The sequence below is a fragment of the Macaca thibetana genome, chromosome 15 (genome assembly GCF_024542745.1).
Source record: "Macaca thibetana thibetana isolate TM-01 chromosome 15, ASM2454274v1, whole genome shotgun sequence".
Classification (NCBI taxonomy): Eukaryota; Metazoa; Chordata; class Mammalia; order Primates; family Cercopithecidae; genus Macaca; species Macaca thibetana.
Window position 1 is genome coordinate 4,464,962 of NC_065592.1, and position 18,798 is coordinate 4,483,759.

Below are 18,798 nucleotides of genomic sequence, written 5' to 3' on the forward strand. Positions count from 1 at the left end.
ATTGTGTTACACCTACCTACAGTACCACGCTGTGCAGGTTTGTAGCCTAGAAGCCATAGGCTTCACCATACGGTCTAGGTGTGTCATAGGCTATCCTGTCTAGGTTTGTAGGCTTCACCATACAGTCTAGGTGTGTCACAGGCTATCCCGTCTTAGTTTGCGGAAGTGCACTCTTTGATGTTTGCACCGTGATGAAATCACCTAATGATGCATATCTCAGAATGTATCCCCCTCATTAAGTGTCACGTGATCGTACAAATACATGTATAGATGTTTGAGGCTTTTTATGATGGAACTTTTTCAAACTTCCTCAAAGGTAGGTATATATGAACACTGTTCCCTGTCCCCCAGCATTAACAGTTATCTTATAATGGTCAGTCTTGTTTCAGCTGTAATACCTCCCTCACCCCTACCCTATCTGCAATTATATTGAAGCAGTTCTCAGGCATATTTTTTCTGTGAATATTTCAGTTAATGTAAATATTTCAGTCAATAAATAGTGTTCAGATTTCTTGTTTCAGTTTAGGAACAAAATATGGTCTATTCATTAGCTTTGGTAGAGATCTCTTAAATCTCAGTATATTGATTTCTCCTCCATGTCTTTATTATTATTTATTTTTTCTCATGTCTTTATTTTTTCTTGCAATTAAGTTTTGAAGAGAATGGTTCATTTGTCCCAGCGTTTCCTATAACCTTGTTTTGCTGATTGCATCTTAACGGTGGCGTTTAGCATGTTCCTCTTTCCTGTAGTGCCTGTCATTGACATACACTTACTATCTAGAACTGCTGATGTCCAGTGTGAGAGCCACTCACCACACGTGGCTCTGGAGTACTTGAAACGTGGTTAGTGTGAGGTGAGATGTGTGGTGAGTGCAGAAAACACCTGGGATTTTGAATGCAGATTGTAAAAAAGAGAATGTAAATGATCACATTAATACTTTTAAAAATGTTGATTGCATGTGGATATATAGTACTTTGGATATATTGGGTTAAATAAAATATTAAAAGTTATTTGGTGTGTTTCTGGTTTTTAAAAATGTGACGGGCTGGGTACAGTGGCTCATGCCAGTCCCAGCACTTTGGGAGGCCAAGGTGGGTGGATCATGAAGTCAGGAGATTGAGACCATCCTGGCTAACACGGTGAAACCCCACCTTCTACTAAAAATACAAAAAATTAGCCAGGCGTGATGGCACGTGCCTGTGGTCCCAGCTACTCAGGAGGCTGAGGCAGGAGAATTACTTGAAACTGGGAGGCGGAGGTTGCAGTGAGCTGAGATTGCACTGCTACACTCCAGCCTGGGCGACACAGTGAGACTCCGTCTCAAAAAAAAAAAAAAGTGACAACTAGAAAATTAGGAATTACGTACATGGTTCCCTCTGTGGTTCACATTGTCTTTCAGTTGGATAGCCCTGGTCCAGGGGCTCCATCAGATGCAGATTTGTCTTATTATTTTTTTTTTTTCCAGTAAGAATGTATCACAACTGGTATCATTCTTATATTTATTTATTTATTTTATTTTTATTTATTATTATTTTTTTTTTGTGATGGAGTCTCACTGTGTTGCCCAGGCTGGAGTGCAGTGGAGTGATCTCGGCTCACTGCAACCTCCGCCTCCTGGGTTCACGCCATTCTCCTGCCTCAGCCTCCTGAGTAGCTGGGACTACAGGTGCCCGCCACCACCCCCAGCTAATTTTTTTTTGTATTTTTATTAGAGACGGGGTTTCACTGTGTTAGCCAGTATGGTCTCGATCTCCTGACCTCGTGATCTGCCCGCCTTGGCCTCCCAAAGTGTTGGGATTATAGGCGTGAGCCACCACGCTGGCCTGTATGGAGTTTTAAATTTAATCCTTACAACAGCTTTATCAGGTGGGGTCACTAACCCAGTTACTCCGTGTCGCGGAAGAGGAAATGAGTGTCTTTCCATTGTGTTTCAGCCAGGTAATCTGAGGTACCCTTTGGGTCCCAGAACAGCAAAAGAGTGAAGCGTCTTTGGAGTTTGAATTCAAGCTTCCTGGGCGTTACCTGTGTGAGCTGCAAACTTGGGGCAGGAGGAGGAGGTGGTGCTCCCAGGGGTCCCATGACTCTCGTGGACTCCTGGTGGCGTCATTTTGTGCCGTCTGTGGTGTAGGCAGCCTGTCCCTCGGGCACCTGCCATAGCCGGAGTCTCCTGGTCTTCCCTTTGCACAGCTTGGTCAGGAGACATTTAGGGCCGTCAACAAGGAGCATAAAACCCCAGCCACTTGTTTGTGTTTTGTCTCTTGTGATTTCTGTTTCAATTTCCTGGCCCCGTTAGCTGTGTCCATCATGCAGATCAATGCGTCGTACGGAATGCTGTCCAGACGTTACAGGTGGGCTTGCTCCCTCATGCGTTCCGTTTCCATTTTCTTTTATTTGAGATCACTTAATTTTGCTTTATTGATTGATTTTTAAGACTGGGTCTTGCTCTGTCACCCAGGTTGGAGTGCAGTGGCGCAGTCTCAGCTCACTGCATCCTGGACCTCCTGGGCTCAGGTTGTCCTCCCATCTCAGCCCCCAAGTAGCTGGGGCCACAGGTGTGCATCACCACACCAGGCTAATTTACACACGTTTTGTATTTGTTTATTTTCGAGACAGGACCTCATTGTGTTGTCCAGGCTGGAGTGCGGTGGCTCAATCTCGTTCAGGTGATTCTCCCACATCAGCCTCCTAAGGACCTGGGCCACAGGGTCACGTCTGTTGCCTTTTCAGCATGTTTACTGTCACTTAGATGCAGTAATGATACTGTCATGTCGAGGGGTTCGATGACTTTCCCACGTGGCCGGTACATGTTAGAGCTGGCTCTGCCCTGGACTAGGACGGTGCGGTAGAAGGGCGTTGGGGGAGAGTTGGGAGGGAATCGCAGAAGTCACTTGAGAGTTGCGGGTGGGAGTAAGTTAGCCTTTCCGCCTCAGTTCACCTGGAAAATGCAGAGGCGAATGCACCAAGATGTAGTCTGAGTTGTGCTCTGTTTTTTGTTTTTGTTTTTGAGATGGGGTCTTGCTGTGTTGCCCAGGTTGGTCTTAAACTCCTGGGCTCGAGCAGTCCTCCCGCCTCAGCCTCCCGAGTAGCTGGGATGACAGGTGTGTGCCACCACACCAGGTAATTTTTGTATATTTGGTAGAGACAGGGTTTCATCATGTTGCCCAGGCTGGTTTGAGCTCTTGGCCTCAAGCCATGTGCCTGCCTTGGCCTCCCAAGGTGCTGGGATTGCAGGCGTGAGCCACTGTGCCCGGCCAAGACCACTTTTTAAACCATTTAATGACTGTTTCTTTGGTTATCCTCCTGGGTATAGCATCACATGGGGCAGGTTGCTAACCTAGGTGGACTGATGGGGCTGTGGAGACCATGCTAATGATTCTTGTCCTTGTAATAAGGGCAGTAGGAGGGTTTCAAGGCAGGGAGTGACTTCATCAGGTTTGCGTGTTAGGCTCTGGCTTCCTTCCTGGTCTTCCTGCTGCTATGTGAAGAACGGATTGTAGACGGACGGCAGTGGAGGCAGCAAATGCAGTCCTCAGGAAGTGGGTGGTCACCAGTTATGTGGCAGATGAGGAGGGCACAAGGATGACTTGTGGGACTAGGCTGGAGCCAAATGCTGGGTTCTCTGCTTGAGCAGAAGAAGGGTGGGTGGCGGTGCCATTCACCCAGACAGGGAAGGCATGCTCGGGTCAGCTCTGGGGCGGTTTATTCCAGGAGTGGCAAACTCTTTCTGTGCAGGCTGGATAGTATTTCGGACTCGTGCACCAAGAAGCAAAATCAAGGATAACTCCAAAAATTTTTGTTGACAAAGATCAAAATATAGTTGACTACTTTTTTTTTTTTTTTTTTTTGTAATACAGATCTACTGATTAGAAGAACAGAATTTTTTGGGGGATAACATTTTGCTTAATTGGGGTTCAAAGTTAATGTGCCCTGTCATAAAAATTACTGGAACTGTTCATCTGTTAAGTGCCTATCTGTGATAAGTTTTCTGTGTTTCATCTTTGAAAATGTCTTCACACTGATCGCTATTGCCATATTCCAATATCAGTACAGGAGCAGATGATTTATTTTTATTGAGATGTAATTCATTTACTATAAAATTCACATTTTAAAATGTGCACCTCAGTGGGGTTCTTTGGTATGTTTGGAATGGTACAACCATTACCACTATTTCCAGATCGTTCTGTCACCCCAAAAAGAAACCTCATATCCGTTAGCAGGCATTCCCTAATCCTTCCCCGACCCCCCATCCTGCTCTACTTTTTTGCAAATCTTTTCTCTCATTCTGTGGGTTATCTTTTCACTTTCTTTTTTTTTTTTTTTTTTTTTTTTTTTGAGACAGAGTCTCACTCTGTCGCCCAGGCCGAAGTGAAATCTTGGCTCACTGCAACCTCCGCCTCTCCGGTTCAAGCCATTCTCCTGCCTCAGCCTCCTGAGTAGCTGGGATTACAGGTGTTCGCCCGGCTTATTTTTGTATTTTTAGTAGAGTCGGGGTTTCACCACGTTGGTCAGGCTGGTCTCGAACTCCTGACTTCAAGTGGTCCACCTGCCTCGGCCTCTCTTTGTTTTTTTTTTTTTTTTTTTTGAGACGGAGTCTGGCTCTGTCGCCCGGGCTAGAGTGCAGTGGCCGGATCTCAGCTCACTGCAAGCTCCGCCCCCCGGGTTTACGCCATTCTCCTGCCTCAGCCTCCCGAGTAGCTGGGACTACAGGCGCCCACTGCCTCGCCCGGCTAGTTTTTTGTATTTTTAGTAGAGACGGGGTTTCACCGTGTTCGCCAGGATGGTCTCGATCTCCTGACCTCGTGATCCGCCCGTCTCGGCCTCCCAAAGTGCTGGGATTACAGGCTTGAGCCACCGCGCCCGGCCCTGCCTCGGCCTCTCAAAGTGGTGGGATTACAGGTGTGAGCCACTGCGCCCGGCCTAATTTTTCTTTTCTTGATGCTTTCCTTTGAAGCACAAATGTTTTTAATTTTTGATGAAATCCAACTTTCTTGTTTTTCCCCTTGGTTTCTTTGCTTTTGTTGTCGTGTCTGATTGCCCAATCCAAACCAGGGAGTTTGTTTCCTTGGAAAAGTTGCATAGTTTTAGCTCTTACTTTTAAGTCTTTGATCCGTGTTGACTTAATTTTTGTACATGATGTTAGGTAGGATCCAGGCTTCATTCTTTTCACTTACAGTTGGCTCAACGGCACTCGTTGAAAAGACTGTGTTTTCCCCATGGAATTGCCTGGCCGTCATTTTTGAAAATCAGTTGAACATAAATGTGATGGTTCATTTCTGGGTTCTCGGTTCTATTCCATTGATCTATACATCTGTCCTTATGCGAGTACCACCCTGTCTGTGTTATTGCAGCAGTGTAATAAGTTTTGTGATGAGGAAATGTGAGTCCTTTGACTTTGTCTTTTTTTTTCAAGACTGGGTCCCTTTTGTTTTCTTTCTTCCTTTCTTTGCTTTCTTTCTTTCCTTTCTTTCTTTCCCCTTTCCTTTCCCCTTTCCTTTCCTTCTTTTTTTGAGACGGAGTCTCGCTCTGTCACCCAGGCTGGAGTGCAGTGGCATGATCTTGGCTCACTGCAAGTTCCGCCTCCCAGGGTCACACCATTCTCCTGCCTCAGCCTCCTGAGTAGCTGGGACTGCAGGCACCCGCCACCACGCCCGGCTAATTTTTTTTTTTTTTTGTATTTTTAGTAGAGACGGGGTTTCACCGTGTTAGCCAGGATGGTCTCGATCTCCTGACCTCGTGATCTGCCCGCCTCAGCCTCCCAAAGTGCTGGGATTACAGGCATGAGCCACCGCGCCCGGCTGTCCCTTGCATTTTCATGTGAGTTTTAGGATCATGTTGTCAATATCTGCAAAAAAGCCTTTTGGGATCTTGAAAGGGATTGTGTTGAATATATCGATCAATTTAGGATATGGCCATCTTAATAGCAAGTCTTCCAACTGGGGAACACCGGATGCTTGTCCATTTATTTAGGTCTTCTATTTTATTTTATTTTATTTTATTTTATTTTATTTTATTTTATTTATTTATTTTGAGACAGAGCCTTGCACTGTCACCTGGGCTGGAGTGCAGTGGCACTCCAGTTCAGCTACCATGCCCAGCTAATTTCTTGTTTGTATTTTTGGTAGAGATGGAGTTTCACCATGTTGGCCAGGCTCCAACACCTGACCTTGTGATTTGCCCTCCTTGGCCTCCCAAAGTGTTGGGATTACAGGTGTGAGCCGCTGTACCCGGCCTTCAATTTTATTTAACAATATTTTCGGCCGGGCGCGGTGGCTCAAGCCTGTAATCCCAGCACTTTGGGAGGCCGAGACGGGCGGATCACAAGGTCAGGAGATCGAGACCATCCTGGCTAACATGGTGGAACCCCGTCTCTACTAAAAATACAAAAAACTAGCCGGGCGAGGTGGCGGGCGCCTGTAGTCCCAGCTACTCAGGAGGCTGAGGCAGGAGAATGGCGTAAACCCGGGAGGCGGAGCTTGCAGTGAGCTGAGATCCGGCCACTGCACTCCAGCCTGGGCGACAGAGCGAGACTCCGTCTCAAAAAAAAAAACAAAACAATATTTTCAGGGCCGGCGCCGTGGCTCATGCCTGTGATCCCAGCACTTTGGGAGGCTGAGGCGGGCGGATCACGAGGTCAGGAGATCGAGACCATCCTGGTTAACACGGTGAAACCCTGTCTGTACTAAAAATATAAAAAATTAGCCAGGCGTGGTGGTGGGCGCCTGTAGTCCCAGCTACTTGGGAGGCGAGAGTCCGTCTCAAAAAACAAAACAAAACAAAAAGCAGTATTTTCATGTGTAAGTCTTATAGTTATTTCTTAGAAGTATTTCATTCTTTTTGATGCTATTATAAATACAATTTTTTTTTTTTTTTTTTTTGAGACGGAGTCTTGCTCTGTCACCCAGGCTGGAGTGCAGTGGCTGGATCTCAGCTCACTGCAAGTTCCTCCTCTCGGGTTCACGCCATTCTCCTGCCTCAGCCTCCCGAGTAGCTGGGACTACAGGCACCCGCCACTTCGCCCGGCTAGTTTTTTGTATTTTTTAATAGAGACGAGGTTTCACCGTGTTAGCCAGGATGGTCTCGATCTCCTGACCTCGTGATCCTGCCCGTCTCGGCCTCCCAAAGTGCTGGGATTACAGGCTTGAGCCACCGCGCCCGGCCTATAAATACAATTTTTAAAAATTTCTTTTTTTTTTTTTTGAGATGGAGTCTTGCTCTGTCACCCAGGCTAGAGTGCAGTGGTGTGATCTCGGCTCACTGCAACCTCCGCCTCTTGGGTTCAAGCAGTTCTCCTGCCTCAGCCTCCTGAGTAGCTGGGATTACAGGTGCACACCACTGTGCCCGGCCAGATTTCATTTTTAGATTGCAATTGTATAGACATAAAATTGATTTTTATATGTTGAATCTTGTATCCTGCAACTTTGCTGAATTTTTTTGGTGTGGATTCCTTGGGATTTTCTAGATATAGGACTATGTCATTTGGGAATAGAGTTGTAGTTCTTCACTTTTTTCCTTCGCTAATTGCCCTGGCCAGTAAAATGTTGAATAGAAGTGGTGAAAGCTGACATTCCCATCTTCATTTCTGTTTTTAGGGGAAGGCTTTTCATTTTTTACCATTAGGTATGATATTAGCTGTGGGTTTTTCCATAGATGCCATTTATCAGATTGAGGAATTCCCTGTTACTTCTGGCTTGTTGAGTGTTTTCATTATAAAGGGGTTTTGGATTTTGTCAAATGTTTTTCTCCATCTGTTGAGATGATTTTGTAGTTTTTCCCTGTTACTGATATCTGCATTTCTGCACTAAATTCTTTTGGGTATGGTATCTAATCCTTTTTAAATCTTGCTGAGTTTGATTTGCTAGTATTTTATTGGGGATTGTTGCATCTTTGTTCATAAGTGGTATTATGTTGGTCTGTAGGTATTTGGTTTTTAAAAATTTTTTTGTATTATTTTTTTTTTGGACAGAGTTTCACTCTTGTTGCCCAGGCTGGAGTGCAATGGTGTGATCTCGGCTCACCGCAAACTCCGCCTTCCAGGTTCAAGTGATTCTCCTGCCTCAGCCTCCCGAGTAGCTGGGATTACAGGCATGCTCCACCATGCCAGGCTAATTTTGTATTTTTAGTAGAGATGGAGTTTTGCCATGTTGGCCAGGCTGGTCTTCAACTCCTGACCTCAGGTGATCCGCCTGCCTCGGCCTCCCAGAATGCTGGGATTACAGGTGTGAGCCACTGCGCCTGGCCTAAAACATTTTTAAAATTTTATTTTAGATAGGTGGTCTTGCTCTGTGGCCCTGCTGGAGTGCAGTGGTGCCATCATGGCTCACTGCAGTCTTGAAGTCCTAAGCTGAAGTGATCCTCCTACCTCAGTCTCCTGAGTAACTGGGACTACAGGCAAGTGCCTGTCATTTTCTGTGTGTTATCTTTGTGTATTTGGTGCAAAGGTAATACTGGCTTCATAGAATGAGTTGAGAAGTGTATTTCCCTTTTCCGTTTTTGGGAAGAGTTTGTGAAGCACCGGTTATCATGTCTTTAAATGTTTGGTTAAAATTCACCTGTGTGCCAGGCGCGGTGGCTCACGCCTGTAATCCTAGCACTTTGGGAGGCCGAGGCGGGCGGATCGGGCGGATCATGAGGTCAGGAGATCAAGACCATCCTGGCTAACATGGTGAGACCCGGTCTCTACTAAAGATACAAAAATTAGCCGGTCGTGGTGGCGGGCGCCTGTAGTCCCAGCTACTCGGGAGGGTGAGGCCGGAGAATGGCGGGAACCCGGGAGGTGGAGCTTGCAGTGAGCCAACATCGTGCCACTGCACTCCGGCCTGGGAGACAGTGAGACTCCATCTCAAAAAAAAAAAAAAAAAAAAAATTCACCTGCGAAGCCATCTAGATCTTGGCTTTTCTTTATCGGAAGCTTTAAAAATTATTAATTTCCGTATTTGTTCTAGGTGTGCAGGTTTGCTGTTTATTCCTGAGTTATCTTTGTTGTTCCGTGTCTTCCTAAGAATTTGTTAATCGCATCCAGGTTATCTAGTTTGTGGTATGCTGTCACTCATAGTATTCCCTACGACCATTTTTATTTCTGTCAGGGCTTGTGTTTCCTCTTTGATGCTAATAGATTTTAGTAAGTGGGGTCATTTTTCTCTTTTTCTTGGTCATTCTAGCTAAAGTTTTGTGAATTATGTTGAAGTTTTCAGAGAAGCAACTTTTTTTTTTTTTTTTTGAAATGGAGTTTCGCCCTGTCACCCAGGCTGGAGTGCAGTGACGCCATCTTGGCTCACTGCAACCTCCGCCTCCTGGGTTCAAGCGATTCTCCTGCCTCGGCCTCCTGAATATTTGGGAATACAGGAGTGCGCCACCACGCCCGGCGTATTTTTGTATTTTGCTAGTACAAAAGTTAGCAATTTTTGTATTTTTAGTAGACGGGGTTTCACCATGTTGGTTGTGCTGGTCTTGAGCTCCTGACCTCAGGTGATCCACCCGCCTCAGCCTCCCAAGTAGCTGGGATTACAGGCACCCGCCACCACGCCCGGATGATTTTTGTATTTTTAGTAGAGATGGTGTCTCACCACGTTAGCCAAGCTGGTCTTGAACTCCGGACTTCAAATGATCCACCCACCTTGGCCTCCGAAAGTGTTGGGATTGCAGGCGTAAGCCACTGCGCCCGGCCTAGTTTTTTACTAGTTTCTTAATGCTTTAGCTATGTTATAGAATGAATTCCATTCCCCCCAAAAATATGTTGAAGTCCTAAACCCCAGTACTTCAGAATTTGACCTTATTTGGAAATAGGTCATTTAACCTTGTTTGGAAATTAGTTAAGATGAGATCATAGTTGAGTAGGGTAGGCCTCTAATCCGGTACAACTTGTGTGTCCTCTTAAAAAAAGGATGCCTTGTGAACACAGACATGCACAGAAAGAGGACAGCATGCAGACACACAGGGAGAAGGTGGTGCATGACTGGGGTGATGGTTCCATAAGCCAAGGACTGTCAGGGACGGCCAGCAGACCCTAGAGCCTGGCTGAGGCAGGGGATTGCACTCCAAAGCCATTACAGAGCACACGGCCTACTGACACCTTCATCATGGACTTCTGGCCTTCAGAACTCCGAGACCATACATCTCTGTTGTTACACGTGTCCTGGGTAAAAACAAGCTGCTTCCTATAAATGTTGATATGTTGTATTTTCATTTTTATTCAGTTCAGAATATTTTCTGTTTTCCCTTGTGACTTCAGAAGTGTGTCATTTAATTTCTAAATATTTCGGTATTTCCCAGATTTTGTTGTTTTGTTGATTTCTAATGTAATTCCTGTATGGTCAGAATTATACTTTGTATAATTTCAGTGTGTTTAATTTGTTAGATTAGAAAAAATCCCTTATTATATTCTGTCCTGGGGAATGTTTCATCCGTGCTTGAAAATAATGTGCATTATGCATTTATTAGGTGGAATGTTCCCTATATGTCAGATTGTATTAGGAAGACTTGATAGTATTAAGTCTTCCTTATTCTTTCTCATTTTCTTTCTAGTTCTATTTGTTATTGAGAGTAGAGTATGAGATCTACAGTACTGTTGAATTTCGTGTTTGTACCTCCAGTTCTGTTGGTTGTTGCCTTGTGTTTTGCGGCTGTGTTGTCGTGCGTGTGTTTATAGTCGTTATGTCTGCCCGGTTGTTTTGACCCTTCTCTCGTTATGAAATGTCCCTCTTTGTCTCTATAAATGTTTTTGTTTTAAAGTCTATTTTGTCTGATATCAGTATAGCCACTTCTGTTTTTTAATGGTTTATTTTTGCACGCTATATCTTTTTTTGGCCTTTTAGTTTTAATCTCTTCGTGTCTTCAGTCGAAGGAATATCTCTTTTAGTCCTTTCCATCTGAGATTGGATCTTGTAGATTCAGCAGTTGAATCATATATATGTATTTTTCTTACCTGATAGAGGAGATTTTATTTTTAAGGTGTCACCTTAGACTGCAAGGATGTCCATCGCACATCTCCATTAATCATGCCAGAGGAGGAGCCGTGTTACCAGAATGGCCACCCAGCCCAACCAGGCATTTGAGACCCACCCTTTGCTGGCCTTCTGTAACCTTATTTATTTATTTAGAGATGGAGTCTAGGTCTTGTCACCCAGGCTGGAGTGCAATGGCGTGATCTTGGCTCACCCTTACCTACGCCTCCCAGGTTCAGGTGATTCTCTTGCCTCAGCCTCCCGGGTAGCTAGGATTACAGGTGCGTGCCACTGTGCCCGTCTAATTTTTGTATGTTTAGTAGAGACGGGGTTTAACCATGTTGGCCAGGCTGGTCTCGAACTCCTGACCTCAGGTGATCAGCCTGCCTCAGCCTGCCAAAGTGCTGGGATTACAGGCGTGAGCCACCACGCCTGGCCTGTAACCTTATTTTTTAAAGCTTTTAATTGTAATTTTTGTTTTGTTTTATTTTTGTGTTTTTTAGAGGCCTGTTCTTGCTGTTACCCTGACTGGAGTGCAGTGGTGTGATCATAGCTCACTGCAGCCTCGACCTTGGGCTCAAGCAGTCCTCCCACCTCGGCCTCCTAATCAGCTGAGACCACTGGCATCTGCCACTATAACCAGCTAATTTTTAAATTTTTTGTAAAGATGGGGTCTTGCTATGTTGCTCAGGCTGGTTTTGAACTCCTGGCCTCAAGTGCTCCTCCCGTCTTGGTCTCCTGAAGTGCTGGGATGACAGGTGTGCGCCCCTGTGCCTGGTCTGAAGTTTTCTTTTTTTAAACAACAGCGAGTTTTCTCTGAGCCCGACATACAGAGAAGGGAAGAAGAGCCAGAATTGTCTGCATTATCGGGGCCCGGTGTCCTGTAGCTTCCAGCAGCGCAGAGGGGCGGAAGCTTGTTCTCTTTTCCACAGGACATGGTGGTGTTGATTCCACAGAACATGGTGGTGTTGATTCCACAGAACATGGTGGTGTTGATTCCACAGAACATGGTGGTGTTGATTCCACAGAACATGGTGGTGTTGATTCCACAGAACATGGTGGTGTTGATTCCACAGAACATGGTGGTGTTGATTCCACAGGACATGGTGGTGTTGATTCCATACGAGTTTGTTGACACAGGAAGGGATAAAAATGAGTCTGAAACAGAAAGAGGTAGAGATTCTTTTCACATTTTATTCTCCTCAAGGTATCTCCCCCCCAGATAAGTTGAGATCCACGATGTAGACAAGAGAGACCTCAAGAACCGGGCGAGCACAAGGGGAAAAAGCAAGCTCCCAGCAACTGGAGACAGCTTTAAAAAAGGAAGGTTCTAGTCTGTGCGTGTTCTATTATCTTCTCCTGATTCCCTTCTTTATCAGTGCCTTCCAGTTCCTCCTCCTCCTCATCTTCGTCTTCTCCTTCTTTATCATCCATATTGGGAACCAAGGAGCACTGGGATGGATTGGCCAAGTATGGTCTTTGCTGACCTCTCCTAGCTCAGCTGCATCTGTGGCAGAATGGCCAGTAAACCAGGTGCAGAACTTGTCTGGTTCCTCAGGATGCCTCATCCTACTGGCTTTCTTCCGCATTTGACTTGAAGAGTTTCCTTTCCAGATTTCCATTTGATTTCCGTGGACTTTGAAGATGGATCACGACTCTCACTCAGATGAAATTCTGTGAGAAAGCTTTATTTTTGAAGTAAGGATTTTCATCAAAATAAAAATTTATTCTGTAACCTGATTTAATATCATCAAATTCGGTCACTTCAGCGCTGGTCAAATAATGCAGTGCCTCTTCGTCCTCCTCCCAAGCAGTGCATATGCTTGTGGATGGCTGACAAATGTTACTACCAGAAATTGGGGATTTTGGCAGTCAGTTCTGATCTCCCCTGAAGAACGTGGTTGACTGAGTTTGTCTGTGTTCGCTTTCCCAGTCCGCTCGCCGCTCACTTGCTAAGCCTGTTTCTGAAGCCGGTTTCGTGCTCTGCTTCCTCGTGGGCTTGGTTGCCGCTTGTTCTGTTCCTCTCTTCCTCTGGCCTCTGTCAGGGGCTGGTGCCACATCTTCCTTTCAGGCGGGGTCAGAGACGGGTGTTTGGGGGTCATTCCGGGAGAGAAGTCTGGACCCAAGGGCCTCCTTGCTCATCAGGAAGAAGCTCATAGGACTAAGGTCACATTTTTTTTTTTTTTTTTGACATGGCGTCTCGCTCTGTCACCCAGGCTGGAGTCCAGTGGCGTGACTGCGGCTCGTGGCAACCTCCACCCCATCCCCTCCAACTCCACGGTTCAAGCAGTTCTCCTGCCTCAGCCTCCTAAGTAGTTGGGATTACAGGCGCCCGCCACCATGCCTGGCTAATTTTTGTATTTTTAGTAGAGTAATTAGTAATTAGCCATGCCTGGCTAAATTTTGTATTTTTAGTAGAGATGGAGTTTCACCAAGTTGGCCAGGCTGGTCCTGAACTCCACCTCGGCCTCTCAAAGTGCTGGGATTACAGGCGTGAGCCACGGCGCCTGGCCCCAAATTTTTTAATCTGTTCCCCCAATCTCTGGTTTTTATGTGGGCCATGTAATCCATTTCATTTAAGGTAATTACTGAAAGGCAGGGTTTATACTCCGTTCCGTTTAACTTAATTACTGAAAGGCAGGGTGTATACTTGTCTATTTGTACTTGCTTTCTGCGTCTTCTTTCTTTTTTGTTACTTTCTGTCTCAATTACTTTTTTTTTTTTTCCCATGGTGATAGAGTTTCACTGTGTTGCCCAGGCTGGAGTGCAGTGACTATTCATAGCCTTGATCATAGTGCACTGTGGCCTTAAACTCCTGGGCTCAAGGGATCCTCCCGCCTCAGCCTCCTGAGTAGCTGGGACTACAGGCGCACCACCATGCCTGACTCATTACTTTCTTCTGTGTTAGATATTTTCTACTGTATACCATTTTAATTCCCTTGTTGTTTATTTGACTCTACTTTTTTTTTTTCTTTTGTTTTCTGAGACGGAGTTTCACTCTTGTTGCCCAGGCTGGAGTGCAATGGTGTGGTCTCAGCTCACCGCAACCTCCGTCTCCTGGGTTCAAGCGATTCTCCTGCCTCAGCCTCCCTAGTAGCTGGGATTACAGGCATGCGCCACCACGCCCGGCTAAGTTTTTGTATTTTTAGTAGAGACAGGGTTTCTCCATGTTGATCAGGCTGGTCTCGAACTCCTGACCTCAGGTGATCCGACCTCCTCGGCCTCCCAAAGTGCTGAGATTACAGGCATGAGCCACTGCGCCCAGCTGACTGTACTTTTTATTTGTTTTTTTTGGTTGTCCTGGGGATTACAATTTAGTATATTAATTTTTAATAATGTAGTTTGTATTAATACCAACTTTATTACAATAGTATATGGAATATTTGTGTATAGTTCAATTTCTTTTGCCCTTCTTGTACTGTTGTCATACAAATTACATTACACTGTGTGTCCATCCACACAGATTTATAGTTATTGCTTTACGCAATTGTCTTTCAAATCATATAGGAGAAAAAACAAATTATAAATAAAAAAATACATTTATATTGTCTTCCATATTTACTTGTGTAGTTGCTTTTACTGGTGCTCTTGATTCCCCTCCCCCCCCCCCCTCCCCTCCCCCCCCCCCCCCCCCTCCCCCCCCCCCCTCCCCTCCCCCCCCCCCCCCCCTCCCCCCCTCCCCTCCCCCCCTCTCCCCTCTTCACAGGGTCTCACTCTGTCACCCAGGTGGGAGCGCAGTGGCACAATCATAGATAGCACTGCAGTCTCGACCTCCTGAGTAGTTGGGCTAGAGGGCTAGAGATCCTCCCACCTCAGCCTCCTAAGTAGTTGGCCTGTGGGTGCGTGCCACTATTCCCTGCTGATTTTTTGTTTGTTTGTTTGTTTTGAGACCGAGTCTCTCTCTATCGCCCAGGCTGGAGTGCAGTGGCGCCATCTCGGCTCACTGCAAGCTCCGCTTCCCGGGTTCACGCCATTTTCCTGCCTCAGCCTCCCGAGTAGCTGGGACTACAGGTGCCCGCCACCATGCCCGGCTAATTTTTTTGTATTTTTAGTAGAGACGGGGTTTCTCCGTGTTAGCCAGGATGGTCTGGATCTCCTAACTTCATGATCCGCGCACGTCGGCCTCCCAAAGTTCTGGGATTACAGGGGTGAGCCACTGTGCCCGGCCTTCCCTGCTGATTTTTAATTTTTTTTTTTTTGTAGAGATGGGGTCTCACTGTGTTGCTCAGGCTGGTCTCCAACTCCCAGCCTCAGAAGATCCTCCTCCTTGAGTCTTCCAAGGTGCTGGGGTTACAGGCGTAAGCCACTGCGCCCAGCCTTCCCTGCTGATTTTTAATTTTTTTTTTTGTAGAGATGGGGTCTCACTATGTTGCTCAGGCTGGTCTCCAACTCCCAGCCTCAGAAGATCCTCCTCCTTGAGTCTTCCAAGGTGCTGGGGTTACAGGCGTGAGCCACCACGCCGGGCCTTGGTGCTCTCTATTCACGTGGGCTAGAGTTCTGTCTCGTGCCCTTTCATTTATCCTGAAGGGCTCTCAGGTCTTTCAGTGACGAACTCTCTACTTTTGTTTATCTTGGAATGCTTTATTTTTCCTTTATGAAGATAGTTTTGTGTAAAAAGGTTTTTTAACACTCTGAAGGTGTTGTCTGGCTGCCTCCCGCTCCGTGGTTCTGATGAGGCACCGTTGCTCATGTCTCAGGACCCTCGTTCACGACACGTCGCTCCTCTCTCGCTGCTTCTAAGAGTCTCTGTCTGTGGTTCAGCCTGATGGAGGTGTGTGTAGGTGTGGACCTCTTCGCGTTTTTCTCATTTGGATTTGTTGAGCTTCTTAATTTTTTGACTTGACTGCTGCCTTCCAGAGCGTTGGGAACTTTGTGATAAGTACTTCATCTGCGTGCGCGTTGTCCTCTCACCCCCGTCTGACGTGTCCTTGCATGGTAAACACAGTGCTTCGCCATCCAGTTGCAGCTGCAGTGTGGATTAAAGGCACAGCATTTGAGGCCCGCTCCTCCCTTCTTGTTTTGACACGATGGGTGTTAGCTGTCTTGGTAAGTGGCAGTAGCAGTACGGTGACCGGGTGGCACTCGGCAGCAGATCCCGCCCGGCATTGTGGAGCAGCACTGCAGCCCACCGGGAGGCCCATACGTGGTCTCTGGGAAACTGCTCCGCTTTCTTATGGCAGGAAAGCAGCCACAGGCAATACTAAACAAGCGGGGGTGGCTGTGTGCTGGTAAAGCTGGAAATGTTTGGAAACTGGAATTTCAGTTTCATTTGACTCTTGAAACAATCACATACTTTTTCTTTTTTTTTTTTTTTTTTGAGACGGAGCCTTACTCTGTCACCCAGGCTGGAGTGCAGTGGCACAATCTCGACTCACTGCAACCTCCGCCTCCCGGGTTCAAGCAATTCTCCTTCCTCAGCCTCCCGAGCAGCTGGGAGGACTATAGGTGCGTGCGACCATGCCCAGCTAACTTTTGTATTTTTAATAGAGACAGGGTTTTGCTGTATTGGCCAGGTTGGTCTCGAACTCCTGACCTCGTGATCCACCCGCCTCAGCCTCCCAAAGTGTTGGGATTACAGGTGTGAGCCACTGGGCCCGGCCAAAAACATGCACATACTTTTTATGAGTTATGTATCTAAAAGCCTAAAAATCATGCTTAGCTTTCAGTTTGTACAGAAACAGGTGGCAGGCTGTAGTTTGCTGACCCCTGATTGAGATCTAGTCACTGTTTCCAAAGCACCTTGTCTTTTGATGTAACATTTATTTTGTGTTTTAATTATTGGTCTTTTTGTTTGTCTCAATTGCTAGATTGTAAACTCTTTGAGGTTAGAGCTTTGTTTTTTTGTTTTTGTTTTTTTTTTTAAGAGACAGTCTCGCTCTGTTGCCCAGGCCGGAGTGCAGTGGTGCGATCTTGGCTTACTGCAATCTCCACGTCCCAGGTTCAAGTGATCCTCCTGCCTTAGCCTCCAAAGAAGCTGGTATTACAAGTGTGTGTCACCATGCCCGGTTAATTTTTGTATTTTTAGTAGAGGCGGAGTTTCGCCATGTTGGCCAGGCTGTTCTCGAGCTCCTGGCCTCAAGTGATCTGCCCGCCTCAGCCTCCCAAAGTGCTGGGATTCCAGGCATGAGCCACCACGGCCTGCCTATTTAGCTTTATTGGTTCCCCAACCCATTGAATGTTGCCTGGCACACTTCAGGTCCTTGGTAAATTGTCGTGTAAGCTGATACAAAAGGAGAAAGGGCCGGAATTGACTTGTGCCTTTATTTATTTACATACGTTTTTGTGGCCCAGGGTGAAGATTTTTGGAATTAACTGACTTCTCAGTGTAGACAGGAACCATTTATCCATTCATGTGTTCCTTAATTTGTTGATTTTTGTGACAGGTACTTACTGCCTTCGTGTGCCGACTTCTGCACTGGGGGCCACATGAGAGTGCACATGGCGTCTGTCTCGTACTTACAGAAGCCCTTGTGTCCTAGTTTTGAGAAAGACAAACACTTGCACACTTTGGTAATTGCCATTAAAGGAGATAAACAGGGTCTGATAGAAGCATCGAAGAGGGCCTCATGTAGGTGGTTAATGGAAGGCCGTCTGTGTTTTCATATCTGCTGCAGACTGATACCGTGTCTTTTTCACTCAGGATTCCAAATGGAATCTTAGAGAAGGTCTGGCTTCTGCACATGCAGCGCTGAGTGGAGAGGTGGCTGCAATCTCCAGAAACGTGGCTGCAGCCCCACATGGGCCCCAGACCCTTGAAGCGTGGCCATGTTGAACTGAGATGTGCTGTGTGGAATGCACTCTAGATTTCAGAGACTTAGGAAGACAGTTCACACTCTTTTTTGGTACTAATTTTATATTTGTTACATGTTGATAATATTTTGGATCTATACTGAATTAAAGGCAATTTATTAAAATTAGTTACTTCTATTTTTACTTTTTTTTTTTGAGACAGAGTCTTGCTCTGTTGCCCAGGCTGGAGTGCAATGGCGTGATCTCGGCTCACTGCAGCCTCCGCCTCCCGGGTTCAAGCAATTCTCCTGCCTCAGCCTCCCTCGTAGCTGGGATTACAGGTGCCCGCCACCACACCTGGCTAACTTTTTGTATTTTAAATAGAGATGGGATTTCTCCATGTTGGCCAGGCTGGTCTTGATCTCCTGGCCTCAGGTGATCCGCCTGTCTCAGCCTCCCAAAGTGTTGGGATTACAGGTGTGAACCACTGTGCCTGGCCTATTTTTAATTTTTGTAGATGCCAGAAACTTAAAATGATGTCTGTGGCATTTCCTATCTTTCTATGGGACAGTGGTGCCCTGACCTGAGGAACAGTTCAAGTTTGTGCTGTGGACCATCTAGGGAAAGAGTCCTGTGACCAAGGGGAGAGGACGAGGGATTCATTCTCTGGAAAATGGGCTGGAAAGTAAGAGGACTGAATGGGAGCCTTGAAGAGCGCGCCCGTTTTGTGGAAGAGAGGAGCCAGTCAGTAGGTGGAAAGCAGCCTCGGTGAGGCTGCCCCGCCCTGGAGCCTGGGGGCGGCCCACGTGCCTGCGGGCTGGAGTGTAGTGGTGAGGCCCACGTGCATGCGGGCTGGAGTGGCAGGGGCGGCCCACGTGCGTGCGGGCTGGAGTGTAGTCGTGAGGCCCACGTGCATGCGGGCTGGAGTGGCGGGGGCGGCCCACGTGCGTGCGGGCTGGAGTGTAGTGTGAGGCCCACGTGCGTGAGGCCCACGTGCGTGCGGGCTGGAGTGTAGTCGTGAGGCCCACGTGCGTGCGGGCTGGAGTGGCTGAGGACGTGTGTGTGCGGGCTGGAGTGTAGTCGTGAGGCCCACGTGCATGCGGGCTGGAGTGGCGGGGGCGGCCCACG

The 18,798-nt window shown here is 46.8% G+C and overlaps 2 protein-coding genes and 1 pseudogene across 8 annotated transcripts in view; 1 reads left to right on the forward strand and 2 right to left on the reverse strand.

Moving 5' to 3' along the window:
• Positions 1 to 18,798, reverse strand: part of DPH7 (diphthamide biosynthesis 7) — an 807,287-nt gene that overhangs the window by 77,536 nt on the left and 710,953 nt on the right. The window lies entirely within an intron of this gene.
• Positions 1 to 18,798, forward strand: part of EHMT1 (euchromatic histone lysine methyltransferase 1) — a 230,524-nt gene that overhangs the window by 13,967 nt on the left and 197,759 nt on the right. The window lies entirely within an intron of this gene.
• Positions 12,256 to 18,586, reverse strand: LOC126937368 (protein SET-like; annotated as a pseudogene).